A 22,162-nucleotide genomic window follows, 5' to 3' on the forward strand; every position below is an offset into this window, starting at 1 on the left:
ACAGAGATAGAGACAGCCAGCGAGAGAGGGAACACAAGCAGGGGGAGTGGGAGAGGAAGAAGCAGGCTCATAGCGGAGGAGCCTGATGTGGGGCTCGATCCCAGAACGCCGGGATCATGCCCTGAGCCGAAGGCAGACGCTTAACTGCTGTGCCACCCAGGCGCCCCTAGAATTCTCCTTTTTCTAAATAGGGTCCGCGGATTTGGTGGTAGGGATGAATTCTGTAAGGCAGATGCTGAGTTTGTGACAACCTGACTATTTTTGGTCGTAGCCAGAAGGCCCAATAAATATGGGATGTGATATTACAGCAAGGAAAAGGGAAAAGAGAAAGGAATGGACTAGAAAGGTGGAAGTTCTTCTTAAGAGAAAAGAAAAGGAAGAGCTGGTGAGGTGCCAGTTTAAGTTGGCTGAGCCCTGGAGCTCAAACATGTTACCCTAGTGAGGAAGACAGTGTAGGGCTGCTCATGGAAATTCACTGAGAGTGCGTGTGTGTGTGCGTGTGTGTGTGTCCTTAGCCTTGTATCATGAACAAAGAATAAACAATCAAATATTTATTGAACTAAAAAGGTATCTCTTTTTGTAGCTGCTGCAAGAAATAAAAAGGTCAGCAAACTAGTTGCTCTCAGGTCCGTTTTGTGTGATGGGCTTGAAGAAGGTAGGCAGAACCCAGACAGAGGCAGCTGAAACCCAATTGAGTAAGTTGCAGCCAGAAGGTGAGCCGTGAACAGATGACCAAGTGTTCCCTCAAATCATCATTACGGTAGTCACACTTTTAGGTTAGACCCCCAGGGATCAGGGCATTGTCGCCAGGAAAGTTTTGTTAAAGGACACTGGGTGTCAAAGGCACAGGGCAGTGGATCTCAAACTTTTAAGAATGACAAGTGTTCAAGTTCCTGGTTCCTCGGTTTTACTTGAAGTGATTCTGATTCAGGAAGTCGGGGTGGGGGGGTGGGGGAATATCCCTGGGGATCTTCATCTTGTAAAAGATGCGGGTGTGGAAGGGCCTCACTTTTGAGAAAAATGTGTGGGGTTTCTCTAGCTTGTTTTTTTTAATAATAATTTTTTTTATTATATTATGTTAGTCACCATACAGTACATCCCTGTTTTTGATGTAAAGTTCCATGATTCATTACCTGCGTATAACACCCAGTGCGCCATGCGATACGTGCCCTCCTTACTACCCATCACCAGCCTATCCCATCCCCCTAGCTTGTTAACCTCATTGGAGGACTGTTGGTTTGAAGACCGCCAGGAGCCTGGCTCTGAGAGAGACTCATGGCCGTTGAGATGAAGAGGCAGAGCCTTTATCACACAGACCTGGGTTTGCATCTCCTGTGGCTTCGCACAAAATACTTTCCTTATCTGAAATTCAGGTTTCTCCTTTTTAAAAGAGGACAACCATATTGTCTACCTCTGGGATTTACAGAAATAATGCGCACAAGGGCTTAGGAGAGCAGCACAAAATAATGCAATTAGTAAATACTACCTCTCGTGGTGGGGAGAGAAGGGAAATGTCAGTGATAAGTCCTCTATGGCCAGGAAAATGGTTTGGGGCAGACAGAGCTAAGGTGTAACCAACGAGGAGGCTAGTTCTTGGATCTTGGGGGTCCAGGGGCAAGGTCTGAAAATAGAGCATAGAACGGAAAATGCACCAACGTGAGGGTGGGAGACACACTTTCTTACCATTACAAAAGTTTCCCAAGAGTGGTAATAAGCAACCCAGAGGGCACGGTTAATTGGAATTGTAATTGATCCCCAAATAGTATTTAAGTCAATAGTTAATTGATTTTCCTCAAGAAAACCTTGTAAGAACTTCTAGAAGGGAACAAAGTGAAATGCATCAAATTCAGTGATTTGTTCATATCTGCCACCCACTCTACATGGAAGGAGTAATGAATGACAAGAAAAATGGAAAGGAACAGGGACCACAAATCATAAGGCTGTAATGAAATGAAATCCTTTTCTGGTAATTCAGTGTGATGTCAGGTCGTACTGAACCGGCTGGCTCGCTTGCATGTGACTGTTGCCAGGTGCTCTCCCAAGATGAAGCATGAAGGGTAGAGGAAACAGTTACGTGCCTTTCTTCAAAGACAAAGATAAAATTTAGAGGCATTTAAATGTATGCTGTGACTGAAACAGCCAACAAATTAATGGATGGGGGATATGAAGGACCAGTGGGGGTGGGATGTGACCAGACCGTCCCTAGGCAAGTCAGTTAGCCTCTTTGGACCTTATTTCCTCTCTAAGCGCTCTTCTAGTCCTGATGCATTGTGATAAGGCGTAGATGGTGGGACAAATCCCAATGCTTTCACATTTTCACCTGGGAAGTAGTCCCTAAACTAGGGTACCTAAGTTATTACCAAATGCTAGCTATTTTGAAGAATTTTGTTTACTCTGAAATACAAATTTTTCAGTGATTTTCCGTAAACTCAAATTTCAACTGAAATGTATTTTAACCAATGCTGTTATTTCTCTGGATGTAACTGATATCTTCTCAGTAAATAATCATGATAATGCATGGTAATGACAAATACATTATGAAGAAAGACATGCTAACAGTAGCCACCATTTTTTGAGCACTTACGATCTCCTAGGTATCAGGCTTGATATATTTCCTCTTTGACCCTTATACAAATTCTGTTAGGAGACATCATTGTGGCAATTTTCTATGAGGATTTTAAGAAGTCACAGAGGCAGCAAATAGTAGAGTTGGGATTAGAATCCAGGTCTTTCCAACTCTAAAATCCACGTTTCCAGTCCTGTGATACCATAAACCTGCTCTACTAAGTGCATTTGTAGTAAGCCTGTAGAGTTTGCTCCTTGATTCACGGTCTTCCATTATTCAAAAATACAATGAGAAGTGTGTGTTCTTGTCCTCCTCCTTCATTTTTCACTTGTGAGCACTTTAGGGGAGCACTTTTCCTAACAGCAATATCATTTATCTGTCTATCTATCTATCTATCTATCTATCTATCTATCTATCTATCATCTATCTAATTTTTACTTTGAGCACTGAGTTTACTGGCTAGTCTGAACTTGCCAGCAGGCATATACATAAAAGTAACAATTTTTTTCTTCTCCAGTTACTTAAGCTCGGTCAAGTTTCCCCTTTCCTTGGGCAGACACCATGATCTTTGTTTTTTTTTTTCCTATAAAAATGAAAACAAAACACAACTAACTCTGTGCTATAAAAATTCAATCTCAGTCCAATTTAAAAGTATCTCCTTTGACATCATCCATCAGTGTAAGGTCTTAGAATGAAAGGATGGGCTGTAGTGTGTCTCTGGGATACCATCTCTCTCCCTCGCCCGGCTACTACGGTTGGAGGAGATTTGGGGTAGGGAGGAAGGAGAAGAAAAGGACAAGTTTCTCACATTTCATGGTGAAGTTTTCATCCTTCCTCTGTTCAAGATTTTAACTCTTTCTCTGGTTGATGTTGAGCGGTGGGCTGAGGACCTGTGTATGGTAGGCAGCCACATGACAGTTTTCAGAGTGCCCTTCGAGGGCCTCTCCAAATTACTGAAACAGGAGATCCAGCTCCAGGAAGATCTTATACATGTAAGATCCTACCACCCAGCCTCCTGCTTCTGGGTCTGCTCAGTCAGCAGCCCACACTTGGTCATGGAATATGGCGAGATAACACGAACTGGTTTCTTCCCCTGAGTTCGCTTGGCCCACAGACAAAAGCTTGCAAGTTGCCCCAGGCTCTGCCCTCTCTCTTGGGCTCTTTTTTTCCCCTCAGTTCAAATAGATACAGTAAGTGAACTGACAAGGCCACTGTCTATGCAGATGTCAAAGTTAGCCAGGACACGCTGGCATCCCCTTCCCACAGCCCTGCTCCCTGGCTTGAAGAATGGTTCTTCTCTTGGTGTCCCCTGCACTGCACTCAGTGGTGAGCAGTGTGTCCCCGGGGAGTGGATGAAAACCCAGCAGAGTCACTCTCTTCCACCCTTGTCAAGGGCGCCTGACAGCTTTGAAGTCTTGCTGTTTCTCTCCGCTCCAGTCGTGCTTTTAGACCTCACTGGGGAAGGGGAGGGCACAGTTTGGGGTGGCGGTTGAAACCAGCAGAGCCATTTAGCCTTCCCTCAGGGAGCCTGGAAGGAGACGGAGGCTGCGCGTGTTCTCCAGTTTCTTTATCCCAAGGTTGGCGCCCTAATGGCTCATTGCGGGGTGGCAGAAAAACTTACACTTAACAGCTTTGTTACCTTTGTGCACTTCTGGGGGCAAAAAACTTCTTTGTAGAAAACACTGTCAAGAGAATGAAAAGGCAAGCCGCAGACTGGTGGAAAATACTTGCAAAAGACATACCTAATTTAAGATTGTTATCCCAAACGTAGAGAGAACACTTAAAACTCAGCAATAAGAAAATGAACACACTGATGAAATAAATATGCAAAAGATTTGAACAGACTCCTGACCAAGGAAGATATACAGATGGCAAATAAGCCTCTGTATGATGCCCAATATCATATGTCATCAGGGAATTACAAATTAAAACAACAATGAAATACCACTATACACCCATTAGCACAATGAAATCCAAAATACTGACAATACTGAATGCTGGCTAGGATATGGAGCAACAGGAACTCTCATTCATTGTTAGTGGGAATGGAAAACAGCACAGCTACGATGGAAGATAGGTTGGCAGTTTTTTACAAAATAAAAATACTCTTACCCTAAAATACAATGATTGCACTCCTTGATATTTACCTAAATAAGTTAAAAAGCTTATGTCCATAAAAAAACCTGCATAAATATATTTATAACCATTTTATTCATAATTTCCAAGGCTCGGATACAACTAAGATGTCCGTTAGTGGGTGAATAGATAAACTGTGGTATGTCCGCACAATAGAATATTATTCAGTACTAAAAATAAATGAGCTATCAAACCATGAAAAGAAACGGAGGAACTATAAATGCATGTTACTAAGTTAAAGAAGCCAATCTGAGAGGCTACATACTGTATAATTCTAATTTGATGACATTTTAAAAAAAGGCAAAACAATGGGGACTGTAAAGCTATCAGTGGTTCAGGAGGAGGGAAGGATGAAGAGGTAGGGTGCAGAGGATACGTAGGGCAATGGAACTAATCCGTACATATTACAAGGGTGCATACGTGTCATTATGCATTTTTTCAAACTCCTAGAATGTACAACAGTAAGCGTGAACCCTAATGTAAACTATGGACTTTCAGTGATAATGATGTGACATTATAGGTTCAATGAGTGTAACAGGTCCCCTGGTGTGGGGAGGATAGTGGGAGAGACTGCACGTGCGGGGTAAGAGCTATGTCAGAGCTCTATACCTCTTGTTCCGTTTTTCTGTGAACCTAAAACTGCTCTAAAAAGTAAAGTTTATTAAATATTAATTTATATGAAAACTATTCTTTTAAAATAATTTTTTAAGAAGAGTTTTATTTATTTGAGAGAGCGTGAGTGTGAGAGAGGGAGAGAGCAGGAGTGGGGAGAGAGGCAGAGGGAGAAGAAGAAGCAGACTCCCCACTGAGCAGGGAGCCGGTTGCGGGGCTCGATCCCAGGACCCCGGAATCATAACCTGAGCCGAAGGCAGATGCTTAACCGACTGGACCCTATTAAAACTATTCTTCTAAAGAGTCACAGGGAGCCAAAACAGAGAAATCTGCTTTTCAAACGGATAACAGATTTCTTCACATCTGTATGGGACCCAGTAATCTGTTGTACGTTTGTCCGTCCCTTGGACAGAGAATGCCTAGGAAATGACAAATGCAGTTTCATCTTGCACCTCCTCTCTGCATTTTATGCTCCGAGACACTGCTCCTGAGATGACTAGGCAGCAGCACAGGTGGAGGGCTACAGACACCTCTTCCTGGAAGCCTTCTCCTAGATAGTGCAGCCACCTCAAGGCTGCAGAGAACTCTGCCTCAGTTACCGTTCTGAATGATGTAACTCCACAGTGAGTCATGAGTACCTAAAAAAACGACAGCTGGGATTCTGTTTTCTTAGAACGCTCTTCTCTGTTCACGACTTCAGTTGGTCTTTAGTCGGTAGAAGCAGCAGAGAAAGAACTGAAGCTGTCAGGTCCGACGTGGTGTAGCTCTGAGACATGTAGTCTCCTGGGCAAAACTGGCATCTGACCACGGTAATATAATCTCACATTCAGAGTGGACGTCATCCTGTGCCTAGTCTCTCAGACACCCGCTGTCAATATAACATGTCGTACACAACTAATGAAGAGTTAATATTTGACGATTTCCTACATCTGTCTCTAGGTCATGGGGTTAGAAGTGAGTTTAAATTACATATATACATTTTCTGAAAGTTGTTCTTATGATGAATATGCATTGTTTATCATCAGAAAAAAATAAATCTATTTCCATTTGAAAACTTAGAGAACCCAAAAGACAAACAGATAAAGTAGTTATGAAAGTGTGAAAGATGAGGGTTCAACGGGCTTGCCCTGTTCTCATAGAAGGACGGCAAGTAGCCTGCACTTCTCAGGCACTCTCTATGTGCTCTGCGCTGGTCGGAGCTCATTATTTTACAAACCAATGTAATTTCAGAACCTCACGAGGGAACTAACGTTGGTATGCCCGTTTTACAGAGAAGGACACTGAATCACAGAAAGGCTGTCACCAGCCCATTGTTAGCTAGCTAGTAAGGGGCAGAGTTAAAATCTGAGAACAAGCACTTAGCTCCAGAGCGAGATTCTTTATCACTCTACTGGGTTACAAAAAACAAAATAGTAAGAACAACATTGCATTCGCTAAAGATCAGAGCTCTTAGTGTAAAAAAAATAAATAGACTGGAAATAGAATATAGAAAAGCTTAATAGGAAAAATGAAGCACCATAAACCAGTGAAACAGAAGGTGGGTAATTTTACAGCACTATTTGGGAAAAGTAGCTATTTAGACGTTAAAAATTCGGTTTAGCGTACCCCCCTCCATAAAAATAATTATCCATTTTTACCCAATTCCAATAAATTCAGGAGTTAAATCTAAATAGTTAAACCAAAATAACTTGGAGGAAATATAGATGGGTATCATCTGATCTCTGGATGAAAAAGGATTTTCTAAACTTAAAAGCAATTAAGAAAATCACAGAGGAAAATACTGATGGATAAAATAAATATTTTCTGGATATCATAAGACAGAAAGAAAAGATAAACAGAGAACATATTTAAGAAATTGTAATTTTTCATACACACCTGTAAGAAAACCACAAAGGAGAATGGAAGTGGTTAATAAAATATGAAACATACTCACTCTCTAATAATACAAGAAAGGCAAGTTTTCAAAAATTCAAATTACAACAAAAATTAGGTGGCATTTTTCACAGAGCAAGTTTTAACTGGTAATAATCAAGGTTGTCGGGAGCTCTGCAGGGCGGATGGATGGTTTCATGTACAGTCTTTCTAAAAATAATTTACCAAGAGCCATTGAAAGTTTGAAAACAGCCATATTTTTCAAATCAATATTTTTTTATAAGGATGTATCCTAAGAAAATGGTTCTGTGAACAAATATTTATGTTCAAGTTTTCATCACATCCTCATTTCCAATAGTGAAACATTAGAAAGTGCTTAATATTTAATAAAATTGGATTAGTTGGTAATAACTGGAAAATATGGTGTAGCTATATGGTGGACTAACCCACCACAATTACAATCATGCAAGAGAACATGGTTATTAGATATTGCCCGAAGTGTAACAAAGGAGGATACGTAATTATTTATGCAACCAGTTAAAAATAATAATAAAAAAGGACTTGAAAGATCATGATACATATTCACCATGGTTATAAGTAGTGGGAGGGATTTCTATCTCTTACAAGCTGCCTAAAACAGAGATAATAATGGGGAAAAACTTATTTTCAATAAAAAAATAAGAAGTATAGGGCCAACACAGGGACAAAGGAAAAAGGGCAGATCACTGAAAATGGCAAAAATATGATCTCAAATCAGAGATGATGGCAGAGCGGGAGGAAGTCTTAGAGTGAATGAAAATATTGCAACCATTAATGCTTGTGGCCAGCCCCTTCAAAGCAATAGAGTCAATAGAAAAACCACAAGGACAGTTGCTTCTCTCTCTCCCTTTGGTCAGAGCTGCCAATGCATCCCCTGGGATATGTTGATAGAAGCCAGTGTTCCTTTAAAACAAACCAGTTCTCTGCCCAAACTCATGTTTTTACAGATGTCACATAGATTTTTCAATGTTACCTCTAAAATGTCTGGCTAAGATGTTTTTAAAGAATGAGTCTCAGAATTCAGTCTGTAGCATTTCTCTTTGTTTAAGTCTCTGAACTTTCCAATTCATGTTATATTATAAACTGGGGAGGGGAACAGCAACAAAGGTATATGTAATTGGTCTATTAGCTGTTGCCTTCATTTTTCTATAAATACCCACAGAATCGTCTGACTTTTCCCACTGTCATTTCAATTGGACTTTCTAAAATGTCATAGAGAAATTTGAAGCTCTAAATATTTTCTTCAAATGCTTGTCTCTCCCGGGAAGCTGAATGTGTTTATCTCTTGTAGGCTCTGTTCCTTGTCTAGAAGGACTTATTTCCCTGCCTTTTTTTTTTTTTTTTTTTTGGACTTCAGGAAAAGGATGCAGCAAAAGAAATTGTACACATTACATGTTGATTTTAGGCTCCACTAAAGAATATGATTCGAGTTTGCCTCACAAATTGTTGACAAAAAAAATTGTTTTAATATTTTTTAATAGTAATTTTTTATTATATTGTGTTAGTCACCATACAGTACATGCCTAGTTTTTAATGTAAAGTTCCATGATTCATTACTTGCGTATAACACCCAGCGCACCATGCAATACATTCCCTGCATTTTTAGTTCTCATCTTGACCTCTTGGTTCTAATCAAGCCCTTCCAGAATTGGGCCCTAACATGCTTGTTTTCAGCATACGGGATCCCTGGTCCACATTCAGGTTTATGCTCTCAGTTTCTGTCTCCTCCAGTTACTCTGGGATCTCTTCCTATGTTCCCTTGCACTAGCCTGCCTACCACCACCTAATCCCAGATGTCTGCAATGAGTGGCCATGTACGTAGGCATGGTAGAAAAGAATGTTGTTTTTTTCATTCCTTTTTTGGGAGGTATCAATGTATTTGGTTCAAACATGAATGTAATCATTTCTAATAAATGAACAGAAATAAGGTGTATTTAAAGCTGTATTTTCCATTGAGTCATCACTGAGCTGTTTTATATAGAGAACATTTTCTTTCCCCTCTCTTAGTAACATCCCGTGGGCTTCTCCCTCAGCCCAGGATGGGAGGTTCTGGCTGCTGGATCTCAAAAGGTGATGTCGCCGATGCCAAGGCATGAATCATCATGGCATGTGCATTGCCTCACAGCTTTGCTCTGTGGCACCTAGGAGATGATGCGTGTGAATTCACACTCCTCCATGTTCTCTTTCTTTCCTCTCTCATCTCTATTTTCTCTCTAAGGGCAGTTTTGGCTGTCACCAAACACTGTCCCCCAAGTGCCAAATTTTCAAATGCAAATGGGGTTGTGCCTATTTATAGGAACCGCTTGTCTCTTGGGCCAGTTCATCCTTCAGCAAGCACATGCCTACTGGTGGTATAGCTGTGATTTTAGCGGCTGTTTTATAAATACAGAAGTCACGAACACAACTGTAAAATGCTACTTTAAAATCAGAATGTCTGTAGGTAGGTTCAGATGCCTGTGGAGTCACTCAGTCCCTTCAGAAGTATGGAGCCGATTTAGCCTGGGCTTGTCCTCCGTGTCACATATGCCCCTTTGTTTCTTGTTAGAAGTCCTGGTGCTCGTCACCTCGCAGGTAACCCCGCCACTTGCGTCTGCCTCTAGCATTCAGTAATTCGTTCAGCGAATCTAAGGACAGCGCCAATCGCCAGGCATTCTGGTAGGCGCTAGAGACACAAGTGAAAAAGAATTGAGACCCTGCCCTGAGGGAGCTTATAATCTGTTGGAAAATACAGAAAAGAAAGAGCCAGTTAATAATATGGTGTGGTAAGAAAAATCGCCCATGTTGTAGGAACGTGAGTACAAAAGAGGGACGCTAAGAATGGCTTTGGAGAGGGTGGTTCAGGGAAAGTCTCCTAGAGAAGCAATCTAGAACCTGAAGGAGAGGGACCTAAACTGCGTGGGTCTGATGCCTTCAGGTCCCTCCTCCACGGGGGGGGGGGGGGGGGGGGGGGGGGAGGGATTCCAGAAGCACCGGGGTGAGAGGGCAGTAAATCACGGAAACCAAATCTGGCCAGGCTCTGGGAAAACAACAACCATGAATCTCTGGTTTGGGTGGTGTTTTGGTTTGCTAAAATTTAGGGGCATTTTCTCAGTGTTACTAAATACACGTTAAACAAAAACTATATGTAAATGGTGACTTCTTTTTTGTGAACAAAAATCCTGAATCCTGAATGTGTCTTGCTGGATCCCAGGGTTCTTGAGGTGTCCGACTGCAGATCTAACTTTGCGAGAAGTTAGCATGAGGCTCAGACGGACCTCTGAGAATGGACCCACCTGGTGACTAACCCCATTCGAGAGAATCTGTGCAGGCAAGGCTGAAGCGATGCTGCCAGGTCCCCGGGATGCCTCCTGTAAACTCTTCTTCGTTCTCAGCTTCTTTGAACCTTTGTATCCTGATGCTGGCCACATTGCTCTTGAACTTGATATGCCTGTAATGTCCAGGGTCTCCACTTAACTCCTCCCTTCTCATCATTCTCCTGTAGCATCCCAAATCGCCTCAATGTCCCCCCAACCCCCACTGCTAACTACTACTACTACGGCTCTTGCATCAGCAGCCACTGCTTCCCCTACGCTTAGACTCCTACTACTTCTCCTACTTCTACCTTTCCTACTACAACTACTCACACCACTATTTCTACTACTACTACTATTTTACTTTTTAAAGATTTTTTTTCATTTATTCATTTGAAACACAGAGAGAGAGAACGAACACAAGCAGGGGAGGAGCAAGGGTAGAGGGAGCAGCAGACTCCCCACTAAGCAGGGAGCCCGATGCGGAACTTGATCCCAGGATCCTGGGTTCATGACCTGAGCCCATAAAGGCAGACACCCAACCGACTGAGCCACCCAGGGGCCCCCTGTGCTTTTACTGCTGATGCTACTGCTACCACCACTTCTACCCTTCCTCTTCTTACCACTACTACTAAAGCTTTTTGTTGTTGTTGTTGTTGAGTGACTATGTTCTAGGCTCTGTCCAAAGCATCTTTTCATATCTGCAGAACAATCCCACCAACACAAATATATTATCTTCGTTTTGCAGGTGAGGTTACCGAGGCGCAGGGTTTAAAAAACTTTGGTTCATGGAATATTATTCTAAGCTTACAGAACACGTTACAAGTTAATATACACTATGTAACAGCAAAGAGCTATTGAGCTCTGTTTAGAATTCCTGTGATTCAGAAGGTCCACGTGTCCTCTCAGCACCTCCTGGTCTGTGACCTACTGGCAGCAACATGACAAGAACAGCACGGTGGTTTTGACAGTTCTCGCCGCTTTCAAGGTATCTCAGTCTTGGGCTGCTATAAGAAATACCACAGACTGGGTGACTTCACCAACAAACATTTATTTCTCCCAGTTCGCCCAGTTCAGGGAAGTCCAAGGTCACAGGGCCAGCATGGTTGGGTTCTGCTGAGAGCCTGCTTCCTTCATATGATGAAAGATCAGAGAGAGAGGCAAGCTCACTTGTCTTTTCTTATAAAGGCACTGATCCCATCATTAGGGCTCCACCTTTATAATGTAATTACCTCCCCAAGGCCTCATCCTCAAGTACTGCCTCAATAGGTACTAGGGTTTCAATATGTAAATTTGGCGGGGGTGGGGATGTAACATGCAGTTCCTAATACAAGGCAAACAAAGGGTTTTCTTTGGGCACAAGTGGGCCTCATTAGAGGAGAAACGCAGTCCCGAAGACTCCAGAGTCAGCTGTCGGTGAGGAGCCCTGAACACTCCATCCTGGGGTGGGAGTGTCACTAGGAGTTCGTTTTCTGTTTTGCTTTCTTTCTGTTTTTGTTTGTACTGTCTGCTGAGTGTTGGTTGTCATGGGCTTAGAGATGTTATTTCTTGGCCAAAAAGATAATCTGAGATACTGTGGTTGAAACCACCCCACTTGGGGACAGGGAAAGAGGTGCCTGGATTATCAGATCAACATTGTTAACATCAGCGATTCCTACAGAACCCTGCAAAAATATGGACTCTTTGACATACTCTAAAAGTTTTATTATTTTTGAAAAACCACTTTTTTATGGAAAAAGAATTTACTTATTGTAAGAATGCATAACATAAAGAACACATAAACTAATTAGAATTTCCTGCCTATGCGAGGTGTGGGGCTGGGTGCATGTGTGCACTTTAACAAATGGATTAGAAAGGGTAGAAATTCCTTACTTACAGGGGCTGAAGACAGAGCAGGCGTCAAGTTGGTTCTATTCCCATCACTGAAGAGGCACTTTCAGTGATGGAGAAAGAGGCATGGCCTGCATGGCTAAGAATGGAAGGTGCATTCAACCTCAGACCACGAGTTAGTGCGGCTCTATCTCTTGTTGTTTTGAAGGAATGTCAACCTCAGTAGACATCTTCCCCACCCCAACTTTACTGAGGTATAATTGACAAAATTGTAAGATATTTAAAGCGTACAGCATAGAGGCGCCTGGGTGGCACAGCGGTTAAGCGTCTGCCTTCGGCTCAGGGCGTGATCCCGGCGTTATGGGATCGAGCCCCACATCAGGCTCCTATGCTATGGGCCTGCTTCTCCCTCTGCCCCTCCCCCTGCTTGTGTTCCCTCTCTCGCTGGCTGCCTCTCTCTGTCAAATAAATAAATAAATAAAATCTTAAAATAAATAAATAAATAAATAAATAAATAAAGCATACAGCATGATGATTTGACGTATGTACACACTGTGAAAGGGTTTCCTGCCTTGAGTTAATTATCACATCCATCACCTCACCTATTTATTCCTTTCTTTGGTGTGGGAGAACACTTAAGTTCTACTCTCCTGGCAAATTTCAATTATATAATGTAGTGTTAGCGACTCCAGTCCCATGTTATACATGAGATCCTCAGGCCTTATTCAACTAGACTGAGAGCCTTCTTGTTGACGCACCCCTTGTGCTGAAGACTTGTGATAATAGGGTACTTATGAGATACAAAAGAGAATCATTGACTCGTGGCTATCTGAACAGGACCTCCCTTTCACGTCCTTTTCCAGAATGTTGCCATAGACAGAGACAATGAAAAGCAGGGGAAAATGGTCTGGAGGAGGGCTGGGGATGACCAGGGTATCACAACAATCCTGTGTACAATGATGCTGATTATTATTTTTGCTGGTGGCTTGAACCAAATTTCAGAAGTCCCTGCTAAGTGTTGCCACCAAATCTTTAAGGCAATGCTTTTCCCCTTCAGACACTTCACATAGAGCTAATTAGGGATGCTTCGTGTCCCTATCCAATCCCACCCTATGTGTCAGGGAGAACTCCGAGTATGCAGTTTGTACAGTTTGTATACTCATTACAATTCACACGGACATTTGTTCATATTCAGCACCCAGTGATGGAATCAGCAAGATTGGTTTGTTACATAGTCATTCTCTTGGCTTGTTTAATTTTATCCCTGTTTATACCAAAAGGGATTTAAAGTGGCTACATTTTAGTAAAATTGAATAAGTTGGCTCTTGACCACATTTAGCATGATTTCTCTTTTCTTTTACTATTTTTGTTGTTGTTTAATTCATTGTGAGCGTAGAGAGTTCTCTTGCATTGGAGAGGCTGGTGTCATCTCTAAGTAAGGAAAGGAAAATGGAGCTTTAAAACTGTGCCTGAAATGCCAGAAATTTGGAGGAGATGAAACACCTGATTCATAAGAAAAGACATCGGGCCCAGTCACCTTTAAGGAGCTGAAATAATAGTCCATCTGTTTCTAAGATACTTGGGGAAGTTAAATCAAACAGGAAACAACAGAAGTTTCTGAGTCAGAGAGGAACTGCTTGTTACTCATTTGCCTTTGCAAGCACAGTGATGATGCCATTGCCCTACAACATACAGCACTTAAGATAACTCATTGTCAATTATGAAAATACTATGGTGATACTTTCGCATCATGTCATCTCATGGGCAACTTCGCCTTCTCCATGTCTTTTAGAGTACTCCAGCCCTTCGTACCTCTAGACCTAGCTTGTGTTTTCACAAACGTTTCAGAACATGGGGCACTCTGAGGAAAAAGACGTCAACTTCACTCTCTCTATCTTTTGGCTGACCTACCGCATCCTATGTAACTCGAATGGGGAAACTACACATGAGAACAAGTGGAACGATCATGTTCCTCGGCCATAAGTGAGACAAAGCTCAGCTTCTCAAAATACAGGGAAAACTGAACGTTAGATGCAAAATTACTGTAAATACTAATCTTGGCCTCCTGTGGATGGCGGTCATCTGTAAGACGCAGACAACTTGTTACACCCAATGAAAACCATGAAGGGGAAGCAGAGTGGGGAAGTGGGATGGAAAGTTTTCAGTTAGTGGTCTCTTCACATTTTGGAAAAGGAGTAGGTCGATGTGGCATTGGCAGAAGTTGTCACGTTGAAATCACTCAGTCATATGCTCTCTCTTGTAATGTGCCTACGGCCGCTGGTCCCTTTTTACCCTTTCACCTTCACAGGAGAGAGAATGTGTCTCTTCTTAAAGCAGCAGTCTGAGTCTGCAACTTGGGACCCTCCGTCCACATGCCATGGCAACGCTCAGCAGTTCAGGATTGCTTAGATCTTTGTATTCGTGTTTGTCGAGTGCTTCCTCATGTCAGGTACTCGTGCAGCACCGGGCTATTCACAGAACCCTACGAGGCTGGCACTGTTTCCTACAGAGGCCGACACTGAGGCATGGCTTCATTGCTTCATTGCTTTCTGGGCCCATAAGCTGCTAGCAGCAAGAGATTATCTTTCTCCCTCAAATTACTTTATCATTATTTTAGACACTTAAACTGTTTTTGAAGTTACAGAACTAAGTATGTATATAAATAAGGCAAGGCTTAAAACATATGAGGAGATGGACAAAAAGAAGTCTTCCCTCCCTCCCACCTAAGGGCTACTTTTAATTAAACTACTTTTAATTTTAATGTATTCAGATATTGCCTCTGCATAAACCAGGATGTAGACACATATACGGCACATTCATTTTCATTTGTGGATCTCTTTAAGTCCTTGTGTCGTATATACCTTGACATATTATAGTCGTTTGTGAACATGCTTATTCCCCTAAATTGACTGTGAGCCCTGTGAGGTCCCGCTATGCATGCTGTTCTGGTTATCTGTTATTAGGGAACAAGTGGTCCCAAGACTTAGAGGTTAAAACTAACGACATTTTTTTTTATCGCGGATCTGCAATTTGAGCAAGACTCAGGGGAAACATCATCTTTGCTCCACTCAGCATCCGTGGGGATGGCTCAGAAGCTGGGGCTGGAATCATTTGAAGGCTCACCTGCTCATATGTGGGTGTCTGATGCTGGCTTCCAGCTGGGACCTCAAGTGAGACGGAGGCTGGGGCACCCACACATGGTCTTTCCATGGAGCTGCTTGGCTTCCTCAGAATATGGTGGCTGGGTTGCGTGCATCCCGAGAGAACAGGGCACAAACTATATATGTATATTTTTTATAATGTCCCTTTGGATGTCAGAGCATTGTTTCTGCAGTAGCCACAGCCTTACCTAGACTCAAGGGGATAGAAAGTATATCCTGCCTCTCAAAAATCACACTGTAAGGAAAGTGTGTGGGATAGACTATATTGATGAGTCCATCTTTAAAAAGTACAATTTGCCTCAAGTAGCTTTTCATATTACGCTCGTCCCTCTACTATCCTGATTTATCTCATAGCTTTGCATGTAGCAGATGCTCAATTAATGTCCACAAAACTGAATTGTTGAATCCCGGGTAGGAGGAGGAAGACGAAGAAGTTTTCTGCACTAAGCTGGGCTAACAAGGGTGGAGAAGTGGTGGCTGGTGCTCGGGAAGATACTTCCCCATAACCTCAAAAGGAGCATTCAGGTACAAAATCTTACCAGACACAATAGCTAGGGGTTGCTAACAAGCTGCTTATAAAATGACTCCCCTGTGGTAACCAGCAGATGCCTTTCAGCTGTCTTCTTTGTCCAAAGAGTGTGTGAAAAGTGCCATTTGACTGTGCAGGAGAAACTGGGACTAGTGCTGTGCTGAGTTTCATGTGAGCAGGTGCACAAACCCTGCATCCTCTGGGGACCGCAGGCAGCGCCTGAAGCCCTGCCCCTTCCTAGCAAAGCTCACCTGAATTGGTCGAAAGTCTGAGCAATGGTTTGGCAGTGGTTAAATGAGGATGAAAGTGAAAGCCTGGGTAGGAAAGATGAGGCCCAAAGGTCCAGGGTGTGTCCTATTGGCTCTTACACTTCGTGGAAATAGTTATTATAGGTGCCTATGAGAGAAAAGTCTGGTCACGAGGGGATCTGCTGGCCTCCTGGTACCGACACTAGGTCTGTAACGGCCACTGAGGTCTGGCATCAGAGACACATCTTTTGACCAAGCAAAGAAGAGTAGGCTATGCAGAGGGAGACGTGAACACAAGAGGGAAGTCCCTATTCACAGAATTTGTTTCAAAACCCATTCCTATGATGTCTTATTTTGTCTTTTTTGTTTCTCTCTCTTCTCCTCTGTCCTGCCTTCATCCTCTCACACGCGGCTTCCTCACTCAGCCCTTTACCTGCTCTGCTCACTAGACATTGGCATGCTTGTCGTCTCTTGTTGTCATATCACTCAAACCGAAAACCCCAAATCAGACCAGCCTGACCCCTGGGAATAATCTTTCTCCCACCTCCTGCCACGTTCACATGTGCACCTGCGTACACATACTTGTCGTCTCCCTCATAGGGGTTTTCACTGGGGCATTCAAGCTCCAAGGGTTCTGCTCTTCTTCCTAGTTTGGCCTTGGTAGAGTGAGAGCATAGAATCATTGAGGTTCTGTGATGATGTGCTTACAAGAGCTTAGACCAGAGATATAACTTTAAAAGAGTTTGTGCTCATATTTAAGCGCATTTAGAAAAAAAATCTATCAGTGAGACAAGGGCAATATCTTTGGCTAAATGTTTCTGGATACCTGTAGGAGCTTTCTGTCATATTGCCTACGCTGACTTTTCCACCCATATGGGAACGCATTGTATAGTTTGACTCCATTTCCCCTTTAGTTTATTATTTTTAACATGTAAACTCCTTTACTGAAACATTACTTTTGAATAGGTCATTAAAGGCCAGCCTTCAGTTGCCTACCAATCACTGTCCACATTCTTCGTCTACCAATAAGATTCACTAGTAGAGTATGACTCCTTGGTAACCATTGGGAGTGTCTCATACAGGAAAAGGAAGCAACTCAAACAAATTTCATGACAGTCTTTGGACACTCAGGTCAGATCCTCCAGTTGGACATTAGTCTGAAGGGGTGATCAGATTCAAATTATCTAGTCGAGTGTAAGCTACACATTTAGCATGGCTTTCAGAACTATTGTTTTTAGAAAACTACAGAATCTTAGTACTTGTTGACCTCCAGAAATGGCTTCTGTAGTATGGGATAAAGAGAGAACTAGATTTCTCAATGTGATTTAATTTTTGGACCTCAGAGGTTGAGCATGGTTTGCTGGAGTTTGGCTGCAGAGGGGGCAGTGAAATTGGAGTCAGACAGTGGAGCAAAATCGTTAAGCTCCTTGCCATCACTGTCCATGGTATCATCATCCTTCCCATTCCCCCGTATGTCTCAGAGTTCAACTCCCACTCCCATTGCCCCTTACGTCTAGAGTCATTATGTAAGTCCTATTCCCATCCTTCTCCTGTGCTTCTAGCTTCTACTCTTTCCCCTTTTTCTCCATGGACACTGCTCTCGTTCAAGCCTTTATTACCTATTTCTAAAATTATGCACTAGTCAAACTGGACTTTAGCTTTCTCTCTTCCAATTATCTTATAATCAGGTTAATTTTCCTAAATTTCCACTTAGTGGACTTATGCCTCTTCTCAAAAAAGTAGTGATTCTCCTTTGATTATTGAATCAAGTCCAAAGTATTTAGCATAGTTGATAGAGCCCTCACCCATCCAGACCTGGTAAGGTGTTTGGTAGCTATCTCTTATCCAGGGGCCCACACTCCTGAAACACAAGCCTTGTTACCAGTCTCTGGTCACTTCTCTGTGTTTTCTCCTCCTGACGACTCTCTTCGTACTCTCATTCATAAGTAGAATGTTGATTCTTCCATGACCACCATATCCAACTGTTGAAATTATACTAATATCTCTAAACTTGACTTCCTCCTTCAAGGACAACTCCTTCCCCAGCCCCAGGAGAAATTAATCTCTTGGTTTTGTCTTCTTGAAATTCTTTGTACCATTCTCTCTCTTTTATTCTGTGGAAGTGGGTATATTGATCTCTTACTAGATTATAGGCTCATTCTGGGCAGAGATGATGCTTTAAAAACTTCAGCATTGTTTTTCCTTAGCTTAGAGCCAGATATATATAGTAGCTTTTCGCAAAAGGTTGTTGTTTTTAGTTGAATTTTCACAGATTGTCTCTGGGGGTAAAAGTTAAATTTAATCCAGACTATCAACTCAAGTTTTTCTCTATACAAACTGTGTAAAGCAAGTGTGGTGAAAATGTATGATTTGTTTGTTTTCTTATTACTGTGATCATATGTTCTAAGTCAGACATTTTAAATATGATTGAATAAAGAATGCTTCAGGGATATAATTGTTGAAGGACAATAGGACTGTTTCCTCAAACATTGGATGTACGGTGACTATGCTTACATGTTAGTGTTTATTGACTCTTGTAGATACAAACTCCTAATATATAGTAACACCAATAGTTGCTCCCTGGATATGCTGCCATGGGAAATCCTTAAATATTTTGGTATATATACATATCGTATGCCTTTATTTTCCTCATCTCTTTTTAGAGGTGATTCTATTGTGTGGTGTGCTTATGAGACGTGAGACCACCAATGTGTCTTTCCATCTTCAACTATAGTAAAATTACATAAAACTTTATTTTCAAAGAAAAGCTGTTTTAGTGATTTCTTGTTCCAAATCTTTCTTCTCTTGCATTCAAAATGATCACTTTCAGAACCGATTCTCTTTGCACCTTGTAATAATATTTAGTTATCCTGTTTTCAGTTCTGAATAGTGCATCATTTTTCCATCTCTACCTTCAGGTAATGTATACTTTCTTGGGGGTACTGTTATTCATAATGGACTTGCTTTTTCAGTCCCCACCACACATTTAACTATTTCTCTTGGGCACAGAATTTTTTTTTGAAGCCAGTGGGAACTTTGTTCACAGATGAAATATGTGGCAGGAAGGGGGACATTTCCCACCTTCCTCTCTCTCTCTGACTCTTGCATCGTGTGTAACAATGTTTTCCACTCCTCTGTAGATAAGAATCTTTTTGTGAATTTTCTATATTTAACACCAACACTAAATGCTGTTAAGCAACATCAGCCATTCTCACCACATCCACCCAGATTAAAAGTGAGTCAAAGACAATTAGGTTACTCTAGCAGGAACTGTCATGCCACAAACTGATAATTTTTGACAGTATCCTCCAGTCCTTATAGATGCAAACAACGTGCTGTCTTCTGCAAATGCGAGGAGACAGACGAAGGCAATTTCCTTTTTTACCTCTTTAAAAAATTTAAAAGAGAATAGAATATATTTTCTTTATTTCGCATTCTTGATCCTTTGCTTGACTTGTTAGGGTGAGAAGGGTACTCCATGATACTCAGTTCTTATACGTAATCACGGGATTTCATCCAACCCCCTTCCCTAGATGTCTTGCCTAATTTTGTAAAGCTTCAGAAAAAGGGACTTCACAAATTCCTTGACAGTACATACTAAGGTCGAGTGGTCTTTCTTTCTGGAAAATGTCACCTCAAGTAGTCACTTGAAGAGTAATAATAACCAGATAGCTCTTGTCTGGACATCTGAGGATGTCAAGTCTTTTCCTCTTTTAGTCAGTCGAAAGGCTAGTATCAGGTCAGCTCCTGTGCTTTATCCAAACCGTGTCATTCAAGTCTGAGCTTCTTCCTGATTTCTTCTCTGCTTCTTCCAAATATCCACAACTTACGATAGGCTAGACTTGGGGCTCTCTTTACTCTAAAGTTAGTCTACATATTTCAGTGTCTTCTATATGAAATAAACCAAGTGGGGAAGTTTGCTTTTCACCAACCCGTTCAACTCTGGCTCTTCTGGTTAAGGAACTCAAGGCCCAAGAAGAATTACTGCAGTGACAAGTTTTAATAAAGGACATCCTTAGTTCTACAACTTGAGTGTTTTCATATGCATGGGATTAAACACTTGAGGGCAGGCCATATATCTTTTCTAAATATTCAGCTGTAAATTACGGTTAAACTGATCTAAAAGACCAGTACTACCACCCTTCTGCCCCGAGTAATTGTGTTTTAAAATTAATATATTTCTTCTAATTTATTTAGAATAATTTTCTGTGTTCTTGGGCAAACCTAATACGGATATGCTGACATGGGAAGGCCTCCAATGTTTCGGTATATATACATATCTTAAACGTTTATTTTCCTTGTCTGTAAAATGTAGCTGAGGAAGGGGGTATCCTGAGGACTTTTTTGCTCTAATAACATTTTTTAAATTTTGTGATTCCAGGTGAACATTAGTGTGGATAGAAAGGTGATTGGAAAGGGCAGCGGGGTAGAAAGACACGAATTTTAAAATTAAAAAATATTTGGGTGTCAAACAGAACCATCTTCCTCCCTCTGCAAGAGTCTTCCCATAACTCAGGAAGAATCTATGACTTTTCCTCCTCCTGCTGCTTTCTTTCTTATTCTTCTTTGTTTCCTATTTTCCATCTCTTTCCTATTATGTTCTGTTTTCTTTTTCTTTCTTTTCATTTTATTCTTCCAGAGGCAAAAAGGCGTAATCTTCTAAGCAGCACACTTGGAACATTTGGGAATGACCACCCCAAGTTATTATTCTTGCATAGACTCATATTAAACAAAACGACTGTGGAGTGTCCATGTGTACTTTTTACATTTTACTACTAGCACATTAAATTGAGTTTGCATTTCCCTAGTTTTCCACCTGAGACAACAAGGGCTTAAGAGAGAGAATATTTATTAGAGAGCAAGACCCCTTCTATACGCATAGCTTTTTTCCTTCTCATGAAAAAAGGGCATGCTAATTCTGTGTGCACATTTAGTTCAATGGATTTTTATTGCTCTAATATGTTAATCTTATTTTCTAATGAAATTCCAGTTACCGTGGTTGAATCTATATTCTATCACCTCTCCTACCGCACGTCGAATAATTAGGTACAAAAAAGTATTTTAGTTTATTTAATTTAAAAGAACGGGCAAAAAGAAAATCAGCATTTCGTTTAGTGTTGTTTTATCTCAGACTTTTCCAGGTACCAGAAGAGCGAATTTTTTTTTTCTTTCCTATAATTATGTTTTAGTATTGAGGGTTATTTTTTGTCAGAGTATATTTCTAGCAATTTGGTTAAATGTTGTAAATCAGTCAGAGTCTTTAAAAAATTTGTCCTGCCAAGACTGTGAAATACATTCCTACATATTCATTTTTGAATTGATGGACGGCTGACAGGCAGTAGGCAGCGGGATTGAGTAGCGAACGACTCTTGTGTCAGGCTTCAGAAATCGTAGCAGTCTGATCTGTAGCACATGAGAAGGAGTAGGAAAAGAGCAAAAACAGAAATACGTATGAGAGTTTAGTTTAAGTCAGAAAATAGCAGCGAAGAACTATTTTTGTTAAGAGGAACAGAAAAATAGTAAGGTTCAAGAGCTGGAACGTTAGATACCATTATGAGCAAATAACCGATTGCTTTATAGTTTATTGAAAAGGTACCTGCTATCTTATGCCATGTTAAAGTCTTAGAGATTAGTGGAAAGACCATAAAAATGGTGGAAACTTTAGAAGCCTGGACTGAGGCAGAAAGATGAGAAAAAGGCAAAGTAGGTTCTAGTGATGATCTTCTGATAAAAGGCGGTTTGGGAAGTGGGAGGCTTGTGCCTTAGTCTGCAGCTACTCCCACGGGTCCACGGGTCTCTAGGCAAGTGGCTTCACCTCTTTGGGTCAAATTGTCCATAGCAGTAAAACGAGGGCATTGTATTGAGTTACCCTTAAGGTA

This window comes from Ursus maritimus, unplaced genomic scaffold (assembly GCF_017311325.1).
Source record: "Ursus maritimus isolate PB19 unplaced genomic scaffold, ASM1731132v1 scaffold_1, whole genome shotgun sequence".
In the NCBI taxonomy this organism is placed as follows: Eukaryota; Metazoa; Chordata; class Mammalia; order Carnivora; family Ursidae; genus Ursus; species Ursus maritimus.